The sequence below is a fragment of the Pinus tabuliformis genome, chromosome Q (assembly GCF_031772625.1).
Source record: "Pinus tabuliformis cultivar Carrire ecotype Pingquan chromosome Q, CPIR1, whole genome shotgun sequence".
Classification (NCBI taxonomy): Eukaryota; Viridiplantae; Streptophyta; class Pinopsida; order Pinales; family Pinaceae; genus Pinus; species Pinus tabuliformis.
In genome coordinates this window covers 272,768,709-272,791,335 of record NC_142296.1, presented here as the reverse complement: position 1 = coordinate 272,791,335, position 22,627 = coordinate 272,768,709, and the positions used below count along the sequence as shown (strand labels likewise).

Genomic DNA, 22,627 nt, shown 5'->3' with positions numbered 1-22,627 from the left:
CCGCAAGAAGCAAAAACAACAACAATGATAAGAACCAAACCAGTGCAAGACAAGGGTAAGAGGAAGATTACTGAGAACCCAAAGGCTGAGAAAAAATACAAGCTCAGAGAAGATCCTCCCATTGAGAAAGAAACTTTGGCAATGGAAGAAAAGAGGAAACAACACATAAAGAAAGAAGACAGAAGGAAGAGAGAGAAGAAAAGGTTGGAGGAAATAGGAAAGAAGTTGCAGGAAATAGATAAGAAGTTGAAAGAAGAGTAGAAGCTAAGAAGGAGAGAGAGGGAAGAGAAGAGAAAATAGGAAAAAGAGGAAGGGTAAGGCATGATCATAGAGCAAACTATGCCCATACAAGTTTAGGAGTCAGAACAACTAGTAGATGAAGAAGAGGGTGAGCAGATGCAGGATCAGGAGCTTGTTGAGCAAATTGAGCAAATGGTTGAATAAATGGACATGGAGTTGGTAGATGAGCCATAGGACCAAGATATTGACCTCATGTCGAGTGCATTCGAGGTTGCCCCAAAATCTCCACCACCTGTAGTATCAAAACCAATCATAAGTGAGAAAGGAGAGGTTGTTCTCCTTGATGATGATCTAGTGATGGATGTGTACAATATGTCATTTGATGAGCTACAATAGAGGATTGTACAGGTTGATGCCACTGTGGCTTATGCAGGAGCCACAAGCTCAAATGTCAAGTTATTATTAGAAGATAATGAACAGATGGCTAAGAACTTGCAAGAGGTGAGGCAGAAAGCAGAACAATCCACTGGATCAGCAATGGAAAAAATGAGGAAGGTGATACTTGTTGAAGTATTAGCTCTTGAGGCCACCATGTGGAAACTCTATGATGGACTTGTCACCGTGCAAAAGCCAATTGTCAATCTATTTGGTTTTCAGTGGCGGAGGAGAAATATTGTCCAAACTCTTAGAGACATACACACTGATATCGCCCATGTGCAAGAATGGAAAATGAGATACAAAGGAGCCTCGCTTCACTTGCCCAAGATGATGAAGCCAAAAACATAGCTAGACAAAGCAAATATCTGGATCCAAATCCAGAACTATGAGCAACTTGCCCAGTTCGTTAGTAACATACAGGCTTCATATGCACGATTTTTCAAGAGTTTTGATGTGATGGTGAGGATGCACAAGATCCCATCAAGTGGTTCCCTCACTGTAGCCAGGTAGAAGAATGAAGTCTGACTAGAGATCAACCGGTACATGGAGTAGCTCGGGTGAGAAGCCAACAACGATGACTTGGATATGAGCGCAAAAAACATGTACAAGTACATTGGTTGTCTTGCCGTAGTCAAGACCATGTTGTGCATGCTTCAGGATGAGTTGGACAAAGGTTCCCAGATCATATACCCACAAGCTATGGAGGCAAGAGTACGCTACTAGAAAGACACTATCAAGGAGTATGGGGACACAATAACACAGTACCAAGCTTGGTAACAGGACTTCACTAAGAGTCATCAGGTGGATGTTGCTGACTTGTTCTTCCCCCAGACTTTTGAGTCATAATCTTATGTCTTATCGTGTTGTCTCTAGCATATTTTATTTCACATGCGTACATGAAGAAATTGTATATTATTTTTTAATATATTGTAAGTGAAATTCCAAGTGTCATTAGTGGAATGTGAATAGTCACTATGTAATGTAATGAGTTATTTGTAAAGAAGTTTAAGAGTCATGAGGGTAGTCAAAGATTCAAAGGGGAATCTCAAGGGTCACCCCACCCTTGGTTATGAATAGAACCTCATAACTCATAGAATATACTTTTGGGAGCCAAGGTTTTGGCTAGGTTTAGGCTTAGAGAAGGCTTGTGAGTATTGTGATGAGCATTGGCTTCTCCATAGCGTAGAGAGAGTATACTTCTCTGAAGGAGCAGGTGTTCATGATTGTAATGTTCCACTATTGGGGATAGTGTCTATCAATGGTATATGTATGGATGGAACTTTCACTTAATAATAATATAACCAAGCCAGTGAATTTTCATGCATATGTTGTTATTGTAGTTGGACTATTCTTGTTGCTTTAGCCATGTATGTTGTTGGTGTAGCAGCTACAACCATCCTCCAAAAATTTTCCTTAGCTTCGTTTCAGAGCCTCCCTACCAACGATCCTTAGCAAAATGTCTTACACTCCCTAGGTACTTATGCTTTCAGTTGAGGTTTTGTCACTTAGCATCTTGTGTTCACTATATTGTTTGTCTTTAACCCACAAGATGGCCTCCCGTGACTTGATCTCAAACTGGTTCTTGTGCTGAATTGGAAAACTGCACGACACTATAGAGCAACCAACCTTACTCTCAAGAATTTTGCAGTTCATCTTGACAGCCAGTACTGCTCTCCAGAATTGCGCAGAGCAGGCAGGCTTCCTTCCCTAAGAAAACTAAATAGAGTAGCCCATCACCGAGCTTGCTCTCAGAATTTGCACACTTCTAGATGATAGTCGTGGCTTCAGTCTAGAAATTGTGAAAAGAATGAGGGGCAACAAAAGCCACTCACCCTAGAAACTGTGCAGGTGTCATCTCAAGGTTTGCTGACCATTGCATGTGCTCATGGGTTCATCGATTCCCTCAAGGACTATGAAATATTGCCTTGCATGCATGGGCAACGTTTTCCTGAAAAGTAAAAAAATAAAAAATAAAAAAGCATCCCTAGATTTTAGGGATCTATTTTTAGCAGCTAGGGGTTATATGCAAAAGTCATTTTAGAAACCTCTCGACAAGTGTCGCTTTTTACTATATTTGTGGCATGCATGTCATATGCGTTTATATTGTCAAAACTATTTATTCGACACCTCACAGCTCATTCTTCACTTCGATCTTGGAGCTTTGGCATTCCCAACGCATCTAGGAACTTTCAGCACACTCATCACAAATTTTTCCGGGTAAGCATGTTTTTCATGTCTTTTGATGCTTTTATGTCTCCTTTTACATTTTGGTTTGTGTGAATGTTGTTTTCCTAGTTTTATTTAACACTTTCTATCATTTCAATGCATATTATCTTGTAGAACCATTGTTTGAAGTTTTGCATTGCATTTCCTTGTTGTCACATGCATGACAATGTTTCTACACTAACGGTCATCATTGTGGTGACTCGCTTCACACAATTCTTTGTTTTACCATATTATTGAATCATGCATTGACTATAATCACATGCATGTTCATTCACTCATGTTTGCACCATCTTTGCACTTACATTCATTCCTTACTCTTTTCAGTCGCTTGTCGGCAAGGTCTCAACTGCCTCATCCCGAACCTTGTCTTACCGAGCTTGCACTATGCATTTCTAGGATGGAAGACCTTGCCATGATCCAAGGAATTGTGCAGATCCTGCCTCAAACTGGTCTCCCAAGATGTGCTCTGCACAATTTTGAGAGGTATTGCCTCAGTTGACCCCTAGGATTTCGCAGTGCAATTTCTCGGGTTGCAATCATGCTCTCAATCTTTAGCAGGCTAGGCTATAATGTGCTCTGTGTAGCTTCAGCAATCAGTCAACTCACTAGTAGCTTGGACTGTGCTCTGTTCATTTTTAGCAGTCAGTCTCCCAGCCTCTCCTAGGGAAAATTGCACAATTTTTCCAGTCAGTCAATCAAGTGTGTTGCATGTTAGCCCTCAAGTTTCTTTTGTTTTCAACTGACAATTTTCTTTCCATGAATTTTGCTATGTCTCCAGGCATCAAAGGTGTTCAACAGTCTCTTGGAAGTACAGGTACAATGGCTTTCAAGAGAGCAGGGTCAAAGGACACCATTGAGAGCACAACTAGAGATGTGGTCGATCAAGTGCCTATGAGCTTTCCCAACTATGAAGACACTAAGTTGTTCATAGAAAAGGAGATCAAAGTCACATGATAGGACATGAATGACATCTTTTTAGGCACCTTTGAGGAGAATAAGGAGGACCACGGAAACTATGTCAACATATACAAGTCTCGCTTGTACCGGGTTGCATGCAGGTATCCTGCATTTCCATGCGTGGACATGATCCACTAGATTGTCTCCAATACTGATCCATTGACAATGGTACTAAGCAGTGTCAGTGGAGTAGAACTTTCTACCTTCAGGGAAGAGAAATTTTAGGATATATATAACTTACCACATCTGGTGAACAAAATGGATGCACTCTTCACCAATCCCAGTAGCAGTGTGAACTAAAGAGACATCTTGAAGAGTTGGGTGAGAGATCTGTCTAAGTTTAGGACAACACCCAACGAGGTATACAAGATAAATACACTATGGAAGGCTTATCAATTCTTGGTCATCTTTGCATGCTGTTTGTAAGGCTAGGAGAGTATCGAAACCTTCTCGAAGAGTTGGGTAATTGTGTTGGATTAGATGGCGAGTGAAGGAAGACTTTTCAATTGGTCCCACATGTTGGATCTCCAACTGAAGGGGCGAGTAACAAATGCCCGACATTTTCTGAAGGGCTAGCAAGCTAAGCTATTCATGTCTGCCTACATTCTTGATACAATCTATGTCCGTCAGCAGTTCCCTAGCTTTGGTTGGGCATGGACACCTTCAGAAACATTTGTGCACAACTATTGCAGGTTGTTCTCTGAGTGCAGTTTTTGTAGGGTTATACTACAGCTATCAGACCACTTTGTCACCCTAGTGTACAGGATGATCTTTGGAGAGGATCCTCCTTGCCTATCATAGGTAGAGATACATATATTTGGTTAACATAGTAGATTGGTATGCCTTACCCCTTAGCACCTTCATCTAGATGTACAACGTGAAGAAGGCTCCACATGTGTTACTAAAGTTTTCCATGGACAAGCTGGTCATGTAAGAGGTTGCAAATGACATCTTGACTGGGTTGTCATCGAGACTGTACAAGAAGAAGAAGGTACCTTGGCACACTCTTCCCTTCGGCACCAGAAGTTTCAATCCATATGACCCGCATTTCTTAGTGGAGGACCATTATGCAAGATTGTATCATCCTTGGATCCATAAGCCATGTCATTGGCCTCAACAAGACCCATGGAGATATTTTTGCAACTCCTCAAGGCTCAATAAACCAGTCAGAGTGGTTGTAAAATGGCTAGCAGTGCATAAGGCAAGAACATCTCAAAGAGAAGCAACATCAATAACAAAAGAGGGTAGCAGACTTGTGCATAACAAAGGCAAGAGGAAGGTTTCTGACACTACAGAGACGGAGCAGAGCTACAAGTTCAAGGGAAATCCACTCGTAATGAGAGTAGCTTTGTAGATTGAAGCAAAGAAGTGATAATGAAACATAAGGGTTGTGCAAAGACAAAGGGAGAAGAAGAAGTTGTGAGAGGCAGAGAATAAATTGCAGGAGGTGAAGCAACAAGTAAGGGAAGAACAAGAGCAACATAGAAGGGAGAAGGAAGTGCAGCAATGATAGGAACATAAGAAGCACAGTGTGTACACATTGATGAAACTCCATAAATACAGGTTATTGACTCATCACAGCTAGAAGATAGCACACATTATGAGCAGTCACAGGAGCAGGACTTTTCTCATTAGATTGAACAGGTGTTGGAGCAATGGACATGGATGTGGTTTAGCTAGAGCAGGGTCAGGATGCAGATCTCATGCCAAAATGCCCAAAGGTCAATTCACCAGCTTCATTAGATCTAGGAGTAGAGCAAGTCCCAAGTGGTCAAGAAGACACTGAAATCCTTGAGGATAATCTGGAAGCATACGTGCACAACATATCCTTCAACAAGTCAACACAGAGAGTTGTGCAATCATGCAAAGTGCCCACTCGAGATGTCCATGCATCTCTTGCACATTTTCACAAATGAGTGATCATGTCCGATTTGAGCAGACATGTAGCTACATTGGACGATGCTTCAAAGGCATATGCCGAAGCCACCCGCTCAAGTTTGAGATTCTTGATAGTTGAGAATGAGTGCATGGCTAAGGTGTTGCAAATGGCCAAGAAAGGAGAAGAGCAAGATACAACATCTGCCATAATAGAGTTGAAGAAATAAATACTTTATGAAGTATCGTTGCTTGAGTCAGTCATGTGGAAGTTATAGTTTAGGTTTGTCACCATGCATAAGTTAGTTGTCCATCTTAATGGTTGGTAGCAGCACTATGCTAGGAGAGCACGCATCTTGACAGACATACACACTATTGTCAATCACATGTAGATATGGACAATGAGGTACAGGGGAGCCCCATTGTGCTTGCTAAAGATGATGAAGCCAAAGGTAGTGGAGTTGAAGGCACACACCTAGAGTTAGATCTAGAACTATGAGGAACTCCCACAGCTCATCACCATCTTACATGCTTCACATGCATGAGTGCTCAGGAGCATGGATGTCATCGTGTGCATGAATGGGATCCCATCCATTGGCACACTCATCGAGGCAAAAGAGAAGAACCAAGTCCAACTGGAGATAAACATGTACTTCGAGCAATTGATGTGCATAGCCATTGGCACAGACTTACAAATGGGTGTAGACACTATGCGCCAATATGTCGTTGGTCTGGATACACTCAAGACCATGATGCGCATGTTATATGATGAGTTGAAAAAAGGTGCCAAATCAGTGTACCCAGATGCAACAGAGGCAAGAGTTCATTTTCAGAAGGATGTCACCATGGAGTACGTAGACACCATAATAGACTACCAAGATTGGCATTAGTTTGCCACCATCCATCGCCAAGAGGATGTCAACAAGTTGGTCTTCCCACAATTGTCTAATTCACAGTGATACCCTGCATGGCTTACTCAAGCCCATTTTGTCTCATATGGGTACATGTGTAGAATGTATTGTAAAAAATTTAAAAAGTGAAAGACAAAGTGTCAATAGTAGAATGTAAAAAGTCATGTGTAAGTTGAAGAGTCATGAGGGTAGTTGAAGAGTCACAAAGGGGAATGTGAAGGGTCACCCACATTTTGCTATATATAGAACCTCATAACTCATTGAACAGGATTTTTGGAGCCAAGCTTCTAATAGGTATAACTTAGAGAAATCTCGGAGTGTATTGTAATGAGCCTTGGCTTCTCCACAGTGCAAAGCGAGTACATCTCTTTGGAGGAGCAGGTGACAGTGACTGTAAAGTTCCACTGTTGGGGCTAGTGGCTGTCATGGTTGTATGTATGATTGAATCTTTCACTTTTTTAATATAACAGAGCCAGCATGTTTGATGCATGTATTGTTATTGTAGTTCGACTATTTTGGTTACTCTAATAATGTATTTAGTTGTAACTTATGCATGTATGTATGGACTATTATGTATGTGTTTGTATGAATCTTACCGTAATGTATTGTTGGTTTAACTCATCACTTTGGATGGTTGACTATTCTTATTTCCATCTTGTGATGTCTTTTAGCTCTTATGTTCCCTTTTAAGCTGCGTACTATTACAGGTTTCTAAGGGGCACACTCTTCTCCCCTTTTGTGTGTTAGAGCCTTTCCATGCATCTTCCCTGAATTGCTAGAAGGTCACACCCTTTCTTCCAACAAGGACATGTTGATTACATCTATGGAGAATAGTAGTGAAGGCAATATCATACTATCCACTACCGGGAATCCTACTCCAAATGATCTGATGTCTAGTTGGGACTTCTTACCGAGGAGATCCCCTAAAATGCTGGCTGGTCTAGCACCATCAACATTTTTGGCGCTAGAAGGAGGGCCGAATGACAAACTAAGTCCTCAGAATTTGTTTTGAATCTTCACATATCTATCATGGAGTACATTATAGTTCACCCTCTGAAATGTTTGTTTAAAGGACATATCTTTGAAGTCGAGAGGGAGTTCTAGGATGACTTGTCACAAATCACATATAATGGTGAAGGTGAAGTGGTCTGGCCTGAGCACTTATATGACTCCCATGCACTCATGGAGAATGTGGAAGATTTTAATGAAACAGAGGTCTGTATGCTACTTGCACACACACTTCACGAATACCCATTGCTATGCTATGCCATGCTACCTCCTAACTGCATGCACTCATTCAGACAGTTCAGTGATCTAGTAGAATCTGTTATTCACCATTTTGATCCTAAAGCTCTTGATAAGAAAATGTTACAACAATGGAAGGCCTCGCATGAATCTCTACCGGAATTTTGGGGGTGCTTTTGTATTATTTCTTTTGAAGCTCCAAAAAGTAAGATGAAGTTCTAATATATTTGGGAAATATAGGAGTATGTATGTATCAAATCTCTATATCCAAAAGTGAAGAAAAATATCAAACCCCACTCAACATACTTGAATGATGGAGTTGCACAACCACAAGCGAACACATTTGTTTTCACAAGTGATTGTCTGCCTTCCCCACAACAAACAATCCCACCCCCACAGAGTGATGTGGGAGAGCATGCAGATAAGTCTGTTCAACTATCACATCCTCACATCATCACTACTCTCAATTTCTATGCAGATTTGGTTGGGAAGCCCATGGGTTGTCATATGCACTTGTTACCGCAACCTTCGTCCCCACGTTTTGCTGATCCTCCAGATTGTACTGTCTTGTTTTGGACTCCACACTTGTTGTAAATGAGGATCAAGCCATCGACGGAGTTGATGTTTCACAACAAACTCGTGTTGTCATTTATGATGAGTATGACTAGGAATATGAACATGAAACCATGATGAAGGATGATCGCCTTTTGTTCACTCCTCCTCTGCTTTTTCCTGCCATCTTTGGTGATGCTGCTATATCTAATTTTCCTTGTAAAAATTCATCCCTAGATGCATCTACTTCCGATCATTTGCAGAACACACCTGATGTCAGTCCATCATTCGATAGCATAGAAGACAAATATTTCACTTAGAATCTACTCAATTTTTCATCTACTATTTTTAGAAATGCAGAGGGTGAACATTCTTGCTTCTCATCTACCCCTTTGTATGATTCATTAGACCATGAGGATGCCAATGAACTCATTGAATTTTCTGATCGTAGCTATCATGATCTCTTTAATCCTATATTCGATCACGATGTTGATTCAGTCGTTGTTGATATTTCAAAGCCACCCGTCTATGATGATCTATCTGTCGATGAAGTCGAAACCCTGTAGGCTATCAAGGCACTTTAGCTCGAGCTGATGGTTATGTTAGGCCCTCACTATCCTGAGGTTAGTTTCACTTCCGATTAGGAAATTTTTGAAACACCCAAGGCTCCTCATCACTCATTTGTATGCATTGAAGATCAATCAAATACAAAGATTTGGATTCCTCCATTGGAATCGCATGATCCTATCGCTCTTGAATTGGAGGAATCATACACAACAAGCACACTTTCAAGGCGTAATTTGTCTCTCTTTCTCATGTTTCCTTTCTATCACAGTCAAGAGAATGCACATTCTTATCATATGCACGTAGTGTGTCACAACACCATGTTAAGTCTACAGAATGCTTGTCTTGCGCTTTCACTATTTTATTTTCTATGGACGCGTTCAAACTTGGAGTGTGCTGGCCTTCATTATTATATATTTCATGTCTTCTGGTTCACTTGGCTATGCTTTTCATGAACCATGCCTTCACCAACATGGATCAACCAATGCATCGATGGTTGCATTGGAAATATCACTTCACGTGAGAAGACCCATGCAATATTAGTTTAGGAGTAGGACTAGTGTTTGCTTTGTGTCTTGTTTGCTTGCATGCATGTTTGCTTTCTTACTTTTTTTTGTTTTTTTTTCTTGCTTGCCTACTTTTCTTACTTGCTCTGCTTTCACATTTTCTTCTACTCATTACTTTATTTTTTTATTTTCTTGTTTACGTCCATAGGTTAGTTTCACATGAAATCGTGATAGACTTTTAAGTCAAGCAAGGTAAAGTAAAATAGGACTTATACAACTATCAACACTTGGTTATTTGTTGTCTTATATCCTTATTCAAAACTTGTTGTTTTTAGTCAATTATACGCAAATACATTTTGTTCGAAGTGAATCTTGGTGAAAACACAGCATTTGGTCTCTAACTAGTACCACCTATTCTAGTCGGTTGTTTTTGGGTTAATCGTTGTTAGCTCAGTCAAGTAGAGTAAGTTGAGGGGGAAAACTTAACAAGTATGTCAGGATATATATAACATACTTCTATGAAGGAACAACCTCTTGTGCTCTCAATAAGTCAGGATTCCTCTTCCGCCTCTAAAATCAATAAGTGCCTATCCACAGTTCCTTGAAAAAGAAAAAAATGATGAAAAAGTGAAAAAATGAAAAAAGAATAAGGTGAAAGAAGAGAAAGGCTCCCTACACAAAGAGGTGATGCAAGTAACTCTATTGGGGTACTGATGAGGCTTGTTGGCAACAGAGTGATTCTTGTGTTCCTGTGTGACTTCACCAGGGTACTGTCCAGGCCTCCTAATAGGGGAGCAACACCAGAGATGAAACTTAAACTCTGACAATCATATTACTCATGCTTAAATATACCCCTCATCCCTAATTGAAACAAATAAGTTGACTTGGCTTGGAATGTGTGCTGACTGATCAAAAGAATGGCAGGTGCTACATCTTTCACTCAAGCAAGTGTGGAAACCATGATGATCGAAGAATCAAACAATACTTCTAGGGGAGTTAGACTATATTTTCACGAAACAAGGTCGATTCAGAGAGATGCAATTATACTGATGTGTCATCAATGTTGTAGTGGCTACAACCACCCTCCATAATTTTTCCTTAGATTGATTTTGGAGCCTCCCTACCAACCATCGTTAGCAGCATGTCTTGCACAACCTAGGTACTTATCCTTTCAGTTGAGTTTTTGTGGCTTAATAGCTTATGTTCACTAGCTTGTTTGTCTTTCACCCGTAAGATGACCTCCCATGAATTGGTCTCAAACCAATTATTATGCTGAATTGGAAAAATGCATAGCACTAGAGGGTAACCAACCTTTCTCTCTAGAATTGCACAGTGCATCCTAGTAGCCAACACTGCTCTCCGAAATTGCGTAGAGCAGGCATGCTTGCTTCTCCAAGAAAATTGCACAGAGCATCCCATCACCAAGCTTGCTCTTAGAATTTGCATAGATTTGACTGGCAACCCTGGCTTCAGTCCAGAAATTGTGTAGAGCTTAAGGGGAGGAAAGAGCCACTCAGCCTAGAAACTACGTAGAAGTCATCCCAAGGCTTGCTGATTGATGCATATGCTCACAGGTTGATTGGTTCCCTCCAAGAATATGCAATCTTGCCTTGCATTCATGGGGAAGTTTTACCCAAAAAATAAAAAATAAAAAATCAACCCTATATTTTAGGGATCTATTTTTAGCAATTGTGGGTTACATGCAAAATCCGTTTTAGAAACCCCTTGCCAGGTGTTGCTTTTTCCTAGATATGTGGCATTTGCTTCATAAGCCTTGATCTTGTCAAAACTATTTATTCGACACCTCAGATCTCATTCTTCACTTTGATCTTGGAGCTCTTGCATTCCCAATGCATCTAGGAACTTTTGGCACAATCATCACAACTTTTTCTGAGTAAGTCTGTTTTTCATGTCTTTTGATTCTTTTTTGTCACTTTTTACATTTCAGTTTGTGTGAATGTTTTTTGCATGGTTTTATTGAATTCTTGATTTCGTTTCAATGCATATTACATTTTAGAAGTGTCATTTCAAGTTTTTCATTGCATTTCCTTGTTGTTGCATGCATGACACTGTTTATGCACTAACAATCATCGTTGCGGAAACTCACGTCACACACTTCTTTGTTTCCCCATCTTAATAAATCTTGCACTGATTATAATCACATGCATTTTCATTCACTCATGTCTACACCATCTCTGCACTTGCATTCAGTTCTTACTCGTTTCACTCGCCCGTCGGCAAGGTCTGAGCTACCTTGGCCCAAACATTGTCTTGCCTAAATTTCACTGTGCATTTCTAGGATGGAAGACTTTTCCTTGCTTCCATCAATTGTGCAGAGACTACCTCACACTAGCCTCCAAATATGTGATCTGTGCAATTTTGAGAGGCAATTCCTCAATTGGCCCATAGGATTGCATATGCAATCGCCCGAGTTGTCATCATGTTGACTGAAACTGCGAATTGCGCAGTTTTAGTCATCAGCAGGCCAAGCTGAACTGTGCTCTGCATAGTTTCGGTAGTCAATCAACTCACTGGAAACCAGGACTGTCCTCTGCGCAGTTTTAGCAGTCAGTCTCCCAGCCTCTCCTAGGGAAAATTGCAATTTTCCTAGTCAGTAAATGAAGTGTGTTGCATGTGAGTCCTCAAGTTTCTTTTGGTTTTAAACTGATAGTTTTCTTTCCATGAGTTTTTCTATGTCTCTAGGCATCAAAGGTGTTCATCAGTCTCTCGATAGTACAGGTACAATGGGTTTCAAGAGAGCAGGGTCAAAGGACACCGTTGACAGTGCAACTAGAGATGTGGTCGATCAAGTGTGTATGAGCTTGCCCATCTATGAAGACACTAAGTTGTTCATAGAAAAAGAGATCAAGATGACATGGCAAGACAACGATGAAATCTTTTTAGGCACCTTTGAGGAGAATCTGGAGGACGCAGATACTATGTCAACATATACAAGTGTGGCTTGTATCGGGTTGCATGCAAGTATCCCACATTTCCATGCATGAATTTGATCCACTAGATTGTATCCTATACTAGTCCATTGACAATGGTACTGCGAAGTGTCAGTGGAACAAATCTTGCTACCTTCAGGGAAGAGAAATTTCAATATATATATAACTTACCACATTCAGTGAAAAAAATGGATGCACTTTTCACCAATCCCTACAACAGTGAGAACTAAAGAGACATCTTGAAGAGCTGGGTGAGAGAGATGTCTAATTTCGGGACAACACCCAACTAGGTATACAAGACAAAGTCACTGTGAAAGGCTTAGCAGTGCTTCATCATCTTTGAATTCCTCTTATAAGGATAGGAGAGTACAGAAACTTTCTCGCAGAGTTGGGTGATTGTGTTGGATCAACTAGCGAGTGAAGGAGGACCTTTCAATTAGTCCAACATGTTGGCTCTCTAGATGAAGGGGAAAGTAACCAATGCCCGACATCCACCCAAGGGTCAACAAGCTAAGATATTCATGTCTGCCTACATGGTTTATGCAACCCGTGCCCGTTAGTAGTTCCCTGGCTTGGGTTGGGCATGGACACCTTCAAAAACCTCTGTGCACAACTATTGCAGGTTGTTCTCCGAGTGCAGCTTCTATGGGGTTATACTACAACTATCAGACCACTTCGTCACCCCGATGTACATGATGATATTTGAATAGGATCTGCCTTGCATGTCACAGTCGGCGATGGAGGCATTGGTTAACATAGCAGATTGGCATGCCTCACCCCTTGGAACCTTCATCCTAATGTATAGCGTGGAGAAGGTTTCGCATGCATTACCAACGTTTTCCATGGACAAGATGGTCATGCAAGAGGTTTCATACCACATCTCGATAGGGTTGTCAACGAGACTGCATAAGAAGAAGAGGGCACCTTGGCCCGCTCTTCCTTTGTGGATCGAGTTGTATGAGATGCAGAATTTGAAGCGTGCTAAGGCCAAAACAAAGGAATTAAAGAGATTCACCTTCAACATGAGAAGTTTCAATCCATATGACCCGCATTCCTTGGTGGAGAACCTCTGTGCGAGAGTGTATCATCCTTGAAAACATGGGGCATGTCAATGGCCTAAGGAAGACCCATGGAAATATTGTTACAACTCCTTAAGGCTCAATGAACTAGTCCTAGTTGTTGTAGAATGGTTAGCAGTACACAAGACAACAACATCTCACAGAACAATAACATTAGCAGCAGCAAACCTGTACATGAGAAAGGCAAGAGGAAGGTTTCTGACAGCACAGAGGTGGACCAAAGATGAAAGTTCAAGTCAGATCCACTTGTAATGAGATCAACTTTTGAGATTGAAGAAAAGAAGTGACAACACAACAAAAGGATTGCACAAAGATAGAGGGAGAAGTAGAAACTGGAGGAGGTAGAGAAGAAGTTACAAGATGTGACACAACAACTAAGGGAAGAAAAAGAGTCGCGCAGAAGGGAGAAGGAAATGCAGCAGGAACAGGAGCAACATGAAGCACAGTGTGTATACATTGATGAAACTGTACAAATACAGGTTATTGACTCATCAGAGCTGGAAGATAGCAAACAGGATGAATAGTCGCAAGAGCAAGACCTTTCTCAAGAGATTGAATAGATGTTAGGTCAGATGGACACAGATTTGGTTCAGCCATAGCAAGATTAGGATACAAATCTCATGCTCGAAGGCCCAGAGGTCACTCCACCAACCTAACTAGATCAAGGAGCAGAGCAAGTCCCAAGTGATCAAGGAGACATTGAAATCCTTGCAGACAATCTGGAAGGAGATGTTCACAACATATCCTTCGATGAGTCACAACACATAGTTGTGAAATCACACAGAGTGCCCGCTCCATATGTCCATGCATCTCCTGTGCATTTTCGAGAACGAGTGATCGTGTCTGATGTGCGTAGACATCCAACTGCATTGGCTGATGCTACAAAGACATATGCTGAAGCCACTAACTTAAGTGTGAGATTATTGATAGCTGATAACAAGTGCATGGCTCTGGAGTTTCAAGTGGCCAAGAAGGGAGAAGAGAAAGCTACAACATCTACCCTAGCAAAGTTAAAGAAAGGAATACTTGATGAAGTATCCTCTCTCGAGTGAGTCATATGGAAGTTGTACTTTAGGTTCGCCACCGTGCATAATTCAATTGTCCATCTTAATGGTTGGCAACAACACTATGCTAGGAGATCACGCATCTTGACAGACACACACAATGTTGTCGATCACATAAAGATATGGACAATGAGGTACAAGGGAGACCTATTGTTCTTGCCAAAGATGATGAAGCCAGAGGTAGTGGAGTTGAAGGCACGCATTCAGAGTTAGATCCAGAACTATGAGGAACTCCCACAGCTCATCACCAACTTATAGGCTTCACATGCACAAGTGTTCAGGAGCATAGATGTCATTGTGTGCACACATGTGATACCATCAATTCACACACTCACCGAGGTGAAAGCAAAGAACCAAGTCTCACTGGATCTAGACATGTAGTTTAAGCAGTTGATGTGCATAGCCACCAACGCAGACTTACAAATGAGCGTAGACATTATGCATCAGTATGTCATTGGTATGGCTGCACTCAAGACCATGATGTGCATGCTATATGACAAGTTGGATAGAGGTGCCAAATATGTGTACTCAGATGCAACAGAGGCAAGAGTTCATTTTCAGAAAGGATGTCACCACGGAGTACGCATACACCATAGCAAACTACCAAGCTTGGCATCGGTTCACCACCATCGATCATGAAGAGGATGTCAACGAGTTAGTCTTCCCACAATTGTCCAAGTCTTAGTGATGACTTGCATGGCTTACTCAAGCCCATTTTTTCTCACATGGGTACATGTGTAGAATGTATTGTAAACATGTTTTAAAGTGAAAGACAAAGCATCAGTAGTAGAATGTAAAGAGTCATGTGTAAGTTGAAGAGTCATGAGGGTAGTTGAAGAGTCACAAAGCGGAATCTAAAGGGTCACCTCACCCTTTGCTATATAGAGAACCTCATAAATCATTGAACAAACTTTTGGGAGCCAAGCTTCTGACAGGTATAACTTAGAGAAATCTTGGAGTGTGATGTAACGAGGCTTGGCTTCTCCACAGTGTAGAGAGAGTAGATCTCTTTGGAGGAGTAGGCAATACTGACTGTAACATTCCACTATTGGGGCTGGTTGTTGTCATGGTTGTATGTATGATTGAATTCTTCACTCTTTTAATATCGCATTGCCAACATATTTCATGCATGTATTGTTATTGTATTTCGACTATTCTGGTTACTCTAACAATGTATGTAGTTATAACTTACGCATGTATGTATGGACTATTCCATATGTGTTTGCATGAATCTTATCGGAACGTATTGTTGGTTTAACTCATCACTTTGGATTGTCGACTATTCTACTTTCCATCTTGTGATGTCTTGCATCTCGTGTGTTCCCTTTCAAGCTACGTACTATTACATGCTTCTAAGAGGTGCACTCTTATCCCCTTCCATGTGTTAGAGCCTTTCCATGCATCTTCCCTAACTTGCTACAAGGTCATATACTTGCTTCCAACAAGGACATCTTGCTTACCTATGCATGTAACCGTAGTCAAGGCGATACCATACTACCCACTGCTAGGACTCCTAATCCAAACGGTCTGAGGTCTAGTTGGGACTTCTTACCAGGGAGATCCCCTGACATGTTGGCAGGTCCAACACCATCAAGAATTTTTTAAGTTACACATTTTCTTATGAACTATTTTGTTTGAAATTGTATGAATCTCGTTGAAGGTGTGTTGTTGGATTAAACCGTCACTTTGTTTTGTGGACTATTCCACTTTGCAGTTTGTGATTTCATTCCGCTCGTGTATTCATTTCCAGCTGTGTACTATTACAGGATTCTAAGGTTACACTTTCCTTCCCCCTATGTGTGTTAGAATCCCCATGCATCTCATTGGACTTGCTGCAAGGTCACGCACTTTCTTCCAACCAAAGTCATCATACTTATCTCAACAGGTTACCACAGTTAATGCACTACATTACCACCCATTGCTGGGACTCCTACTCCAATGGTCTGAGGTCAAGTTGAGACTTATTACTAGGAAGATCCCCTTCAATGTTCATGGGTCCAACACCTTCAACGGGTCCTAAAGCTACCTTCCACCATATAAGAGCTAGAAACTACCAAAGGATATTCGCAATTGATCTTAAATTCTAGTGGTGAGTGAAAAGACAATATTTTAGACATAGAACAACATATAGAAGGAAACCCCTAAGAATGGTCTCACAAAGACCGAGAAATTCACTAGATCTAGGATAAAAACCTCATCTAGGATGTGAGAAAGACTTCGTAGCAGATAATATTTTCTTTGATTATTGATATCTTGAGGCTAGGTGGGTTTCTTTAAATCCTCCCTTAGAATAAAAATAACACCCTATAAAATTATAGATTTGTCAATAGACTCTATAAAGCAATTGAAATCAAACCCTCCAAGAACATTTACTTTTGCATAAGCCTACAAATCTCCAATAACAGCAACAACAAAAGTTGATTCGAAGGTACTAACATGAGATATAGGATTGGCTGCGATGGTGGTGGTAGCCACAACACTATAGGTTAACTTGAGAGTAATATTAATGGGGCTATGGTTAGCCGCGACAGTGGTGGCTACAACAACATTAGAGGTTGACTCCATAATCTAGTTCAACTTAATGACCTTGCAAGAAAAGAACGGGTCCCTAGAGATGGAACCACCCACGAAATATTTCTAGGTATTTTGGATGGATGTATGAATTTTGGCTTCCTGTGTTCACGGGGTTGTCATGCTCACGCTCTATCGAGTGATGGTGATCTCATTGAAGTCATAGTAATATTATTAATAAGGTTGTTATTAGTATATTTTATTAATATTATTAATATGGTTGTTATTACCTTATTTTATTTTTTCTTAATTTTTAGTAGGATATTTTGATTATGTAATGGGACTAAAGGGTCCATTAGAATTATTATTAATATCGGTAACTACCTGGACACTAAATTTGAGGTCCATTAAAACTAATTGCATTGAAGGGATATTCCATCTAGAATCTTTTCGCTGTCGTTTTTGGGGTTCTTATATTACGTCCTCATAAGAATTCATTATTAATTTTTTTATCATATTAGGAGGTATGTTAGAAACTTTCATTGTACCCTTGCTTTCCTACATATATACCAAGGAGTGATAGCCTTAGGATATTCAAATATTGTATTATACACTTTATTCGTTATGAAGTAAGGTTTCCCCTTTGAACTAAATTGTAATTATTAGTTTCTTATCATTTTCAAGGTGTAAGATTCATAACATTTGGTGTTAGAGCACATGAACATATGGTTTTTCTACTTGAAATGAGTTCTTGTAGGAATTTTGTCATAAATTTTCCTTAGGTACAATTCAAATTATGAAATTTTGAGCTGATTTAGGATAGATCATGAAGTACAACTAATTGAAAAAAAAATTATTCTAGTTTGTTATACTTTTAGGGATACACTTTGTGGAAGATAGAGTTTGTGAATGCACCTGAAATCAATTTCAAATGAATGGTCTTGGAATTTTGTCCATAATTTCTTTTGGACAAGTTTAATTTAGTGATTTTTTAAGAATATTAATAAGATATCTGAAAAAATGTTTGTAAAAGTTTTAGATTCCAGTTCACTATAATTTTGGAGGTATACCTAGTGGAAGTTAGGGTTTGTGAATGGTCCTAAAATCAATTTCAAATAAGTAATTTTTGATTTTTCACAATAACACTTTTTATTCAATGGTTCAGACCGTGAAATTTTGAGCACATTAGAAAACATATAAGGGTGCATCTGCTAAATTTTTCATATTTTGGTGTACTATACATTTCAAAATATTTTCTTTAGAAGTTATGGTTTGTGAATGGTTCTAAAATCAATTTCAAACAAGAAATATTAGATTCATTATAAAAAAAATGGAACATTTCAAACTATGAAATTTTAAGAGGTCTGAATCAACATTCCAAAGTACTTGAGGTATCAATTTTAGAAAATGATTTGAAAATTTGAATAAAACTTTACAATTTTTCTTTTGAGAAGCGGTAAAAAATCAACAAGTTTTGGAAAAAATGTCGTAACTTTCACTTTCCACAATCGTATTTTGGTCGAACTTGTGGAATTGTAGAAAAGGCATATCATAGAATCACATGACAAATTTTCAAATCTAGGAGGGTTCAAATATCACAGATATATCAAGGCAAATGTTAGATATCGAAATTGTCTGAAATTTAAGGTTTTAAAGATACGAAAAATAAAAGTGACATAACTTTTCATTTGAAGATATATTCTTTTAATGATTGAAGATTGTGATAAAGAAGTATTAAAGTATTATTATTGTTGGACATGTAATCTATCGAGGTTGTGGTGTGGAATATGAACAATTACTTGAAATCCAAGAAACTTTGGAAGTTGAATCTTATGATCTAAGATATTGTATTTATATGTATTTCATATTTAATGAAGCAGTATTCACAACTATTTTTTTGTTCTAGTTTCACATTCTAACTGTGGTATCAAAGAGGGTATAATAATTCTTAATGTGTATAGTTGTGAGGCCATTGCATGAAGTTTGATCATGGAAACTTATTGTGAGAGGGTTGCTGTGCTAAAGATCTGCATGTAAATTTGTGTAAACGTTGGCACCAGATTTGTAGAAGCCTGAGTCTATGCGAGGAACCAACGTCAAAATGTTGAAGACTCGTAGGAACGATTAGCATGCGACCTGTGGACAGAACCACATATGAAGAGGTCAGGCAACGTTCGTTTCTGCTGGCAGTAAGATTTGTTTGGCTTTGTATCGAAGTGTATGGGATTCATGAAAATTATATTACGATTCATCTTTTCTTTATGCTTCTACAAACGGATATTAATTCGAAAAGGTGTTCTCCATAGATTTTTTGTGCACTGCTTCTCTTAACAAAAGAAACCTCCTATTACAGAAGAAGAAAATATGTATTATCTTTAAATGATATCAAAGATAAAAATGTTTGATGGGCGTACAAAGAATTTTAAGGATGTTCGTATGTTGTTTGATATACTTAATAGTGTTAGGTTTGCCAAAGCACTAGTACTTTTGTAAGTATTTTCGCAACTCCAAAGCAATTTCTGCTATCAGCTTCATGTATGTGTGGAGCTGCAAATTAATAATCACAAAGTGTTTTGCTTGTTTCCATATGAGGCTTTCATACGTAGAAAAGAAGGAAGTCATTAGAGTATGAAACTCTCGGTTGATAGTTTATTTTGGTTTTTGAATGCTGGAGAAAGCTTGAGTTGTTCCTGAAGCCTATTGTAAACTTGGGTTTGCTATGTGGGTGTTTCTTACCTACAGTTGCTATCGAGTGTAAAACAGAGCATAGTTGTGCCACTCTTCCCATACATTCTTTCTAGCCTGCGTGTTTCATTAAGTCGACCCTTCTACAACCCAAAGCTCTTAATTGATAAGAAATGCAGAAGAAAGAAGTTTGGATCAAACACACGGGAGCTCAGGAGCTCCCACCAGCAAATGCATTCGCTCAGTTATTATTCATTAATCATCAGAAATTAAATAGATACATAGGCATAAAACAGATTCCTAATTAATAGGAACTGAATGTCAAATAAGGAGCAAATCATAACTACGTAACCTATTCTCCATTAATTTCTAACATCCCCCCTTAATGGAGAAAGGGATTTTCCCAAATCAAACTTCAGTCTTCGTAGTGGCTTAGTGAATTGTGGTTCCTGTGTGGGAAGATCAACAGCAGTTGTAAGCCTATTAACAACCTCCATAGAGTGCAGGCTCATGTCCATATTGACAAGTACTTTGAAATAGTCTGCTATATGTACTGAATTCATCAACTTCAGAAGCACTTCAATAGCAATTACAGGATTGTTTTCAACCAATTCCGGGAGACAACGTGGAGACAACCCACAGTGATAAACAAGCTTTGGATCAGCTTCAAGCTCCATGAGGACTCTCTGTTGTTGTGTAGGCGCAAGTGCTCCTTTTAGAGCTTTGCCTATCAAATCCCTAACAGCAGCTCCACGACTAGTGTCAGCACACATGCCTTTATCCTAGAGCAACTCATGATTGTTATCAGGTGTAAGCCACACTAACTCTCCATTTTGTTCAGGAAGCCTAGGCGGGACTGGCCTAATCCATGGTGGTTCAAGTCCTTTCAATGATGTATTCTAAATCAGGCCAGCTGCTGCTGTCTCTCTATTTCCACCACCTATTCGATATTTACCTAAGGGAGTGGAGTCATCAAGCTCAGGTGCATCTGCATCACAGCCTTGGGGAATATTTGGATCTCGTATTACATTTTTGATAGATGCATTTTTAAAATAACTTTTATATGACTCTACTGGTAGCTTATCAGAATATTGTTTCTGCAGTTGCTCACGAGTCAAGAATGTATGTGAATTTGGATCAAAAGTCCTGATGTACTCGGCTGTAGTTTGGCTTACAATCTCCTTTTTGTTGTTGTTGATATGTGTAGAACCAAGCAACTGAAGCGGAAATGCCCTCTCCACAATGTTAGCACTGTCATCAGAGGCAACATCAATGAGGAAAGAATTAAATGGATTCACAAATGACTGCTCCCCACAATAGAGATCATGCAGAATATAAAATGCTACCAAGCGCTGAGACTGCTTCAAGATTCTCTTATCCTCTATGAGGAGGACAAGAGTGCAGCAGATATCGAAATGATCATGGCGTTTGAATTTGGAAAAGAATTCGGGGATGACGCTCTCCAGCGTTCGATCCTCGCTGAGCAATGCCAAGAGAGCCTTGGTATCTGTCACATTAATCATTTTGATATCTGTCAAACTAATCAATTTTTGAGAACTCTGTTGAGGGACCTGCTCACTCGCTCCCAGCTCTTGGCCACTGTCACCTAAACCTGAGAACGAATAAGAGGTAGACGGCCTCCCCTCCATGCTTCCACACAGCCACAGATTTTCATTGTATTGGAGCCCTCCTGCCGGGGCATTCTTGCCTGAATTTGGCAGATCTCCCAAGATCCATTGTTCCAGGAAACACTGCTCATCTGGAAAAGAGCCCGCAGAGCGACCTGCATCTTCTATACATAGATTTGCTTTAGCAATAGAATACTCAGACAACCCAAGATATGATTCCAGAGCAGACAACTGTTTGTCAAACTGTCCGGCGCCATCCTCTGTTTTGTAACAATCGTCTCTCCCACCATCGACCTCAATAGGGGTGTCCATAGGTTTGGCCTTAACAACATCATCGACCGGCTTAATGTCCACAAAGGCAAACTCATTTCCGTCTTCACATATAGAAGAAACTTCTGGGATATTTATTTCTTGAGCCAACTTGTAGAGTCCGTCTTCATTTGCAGACTTATTTGACGTCATCAAGGCATGCTGAGGCATACTTTTCACATCCAACTTGTAGAGTCCTCCTATGCGAATACCTGTAGCAATGGGCTTCATCTGATCCAACAAATCTTTAATAATGCAATAAGATTTAAAAAATTCTATCTTGAGGTCCTGATCTGTAATCTTGGACACAGAAATCAGGTTCTTCTTAATGCCAGGAACATACCACACATCAGATATATTCCTGATCTTACCATCAGGCAGAGTAATAAGGACATCTCCATGTCCCTTGATCTCGTACCCACTATTATCTCCAAGATAGACTTTTACTCCAGTGTTGGATTCTTTAAAATTTCTGAACCATTGCTTTTTACCTGACATATGCGAGGAGGCTCCAGAATCCACGATCCAAATATCTGATTCATCCTCCTCAGTAGCAGTGTCACCCTCGGCCATAAATAGTCTAACATCCAGATGCTGATCTGGGTCTGTATCTGCATCTGCATCTGCCAAATGACTTGCATGCCTTTTTTGATTGTACCTCTCTTGATTTGCCTTCTTCTTGCGACAAAATTTAGCAATATGGCCTATCTTACCACAATAAAAACATTCAGGAGCAGAGTCATTTCTATACGAGGTCATACATTGTGGTGTCATTTCTAATGTGTTGCCCCTCCTCTGATCAGCCATCGCTCTCCCTTTTGGCTTGAACTTTGTTATCAATGCAAGATCTGGATCTTGAGGCTTGAGAGACGACCTCCTTTCCTCT

General features: G+C 39.9%; 1 pseudogene; it reads right to left on the bottom strand.

Annotated features, from left to right (window-relative positions):
* LOC149219259 (uncharacterized) overlaps window positions 1-21,382 on the bottom strand; it is a 33,982-nt pseudogene extending 12,600 nt beyond the window's left edge.
* Window positions 21,383-22,627: the final 1,245 nt, after the last annotated feature.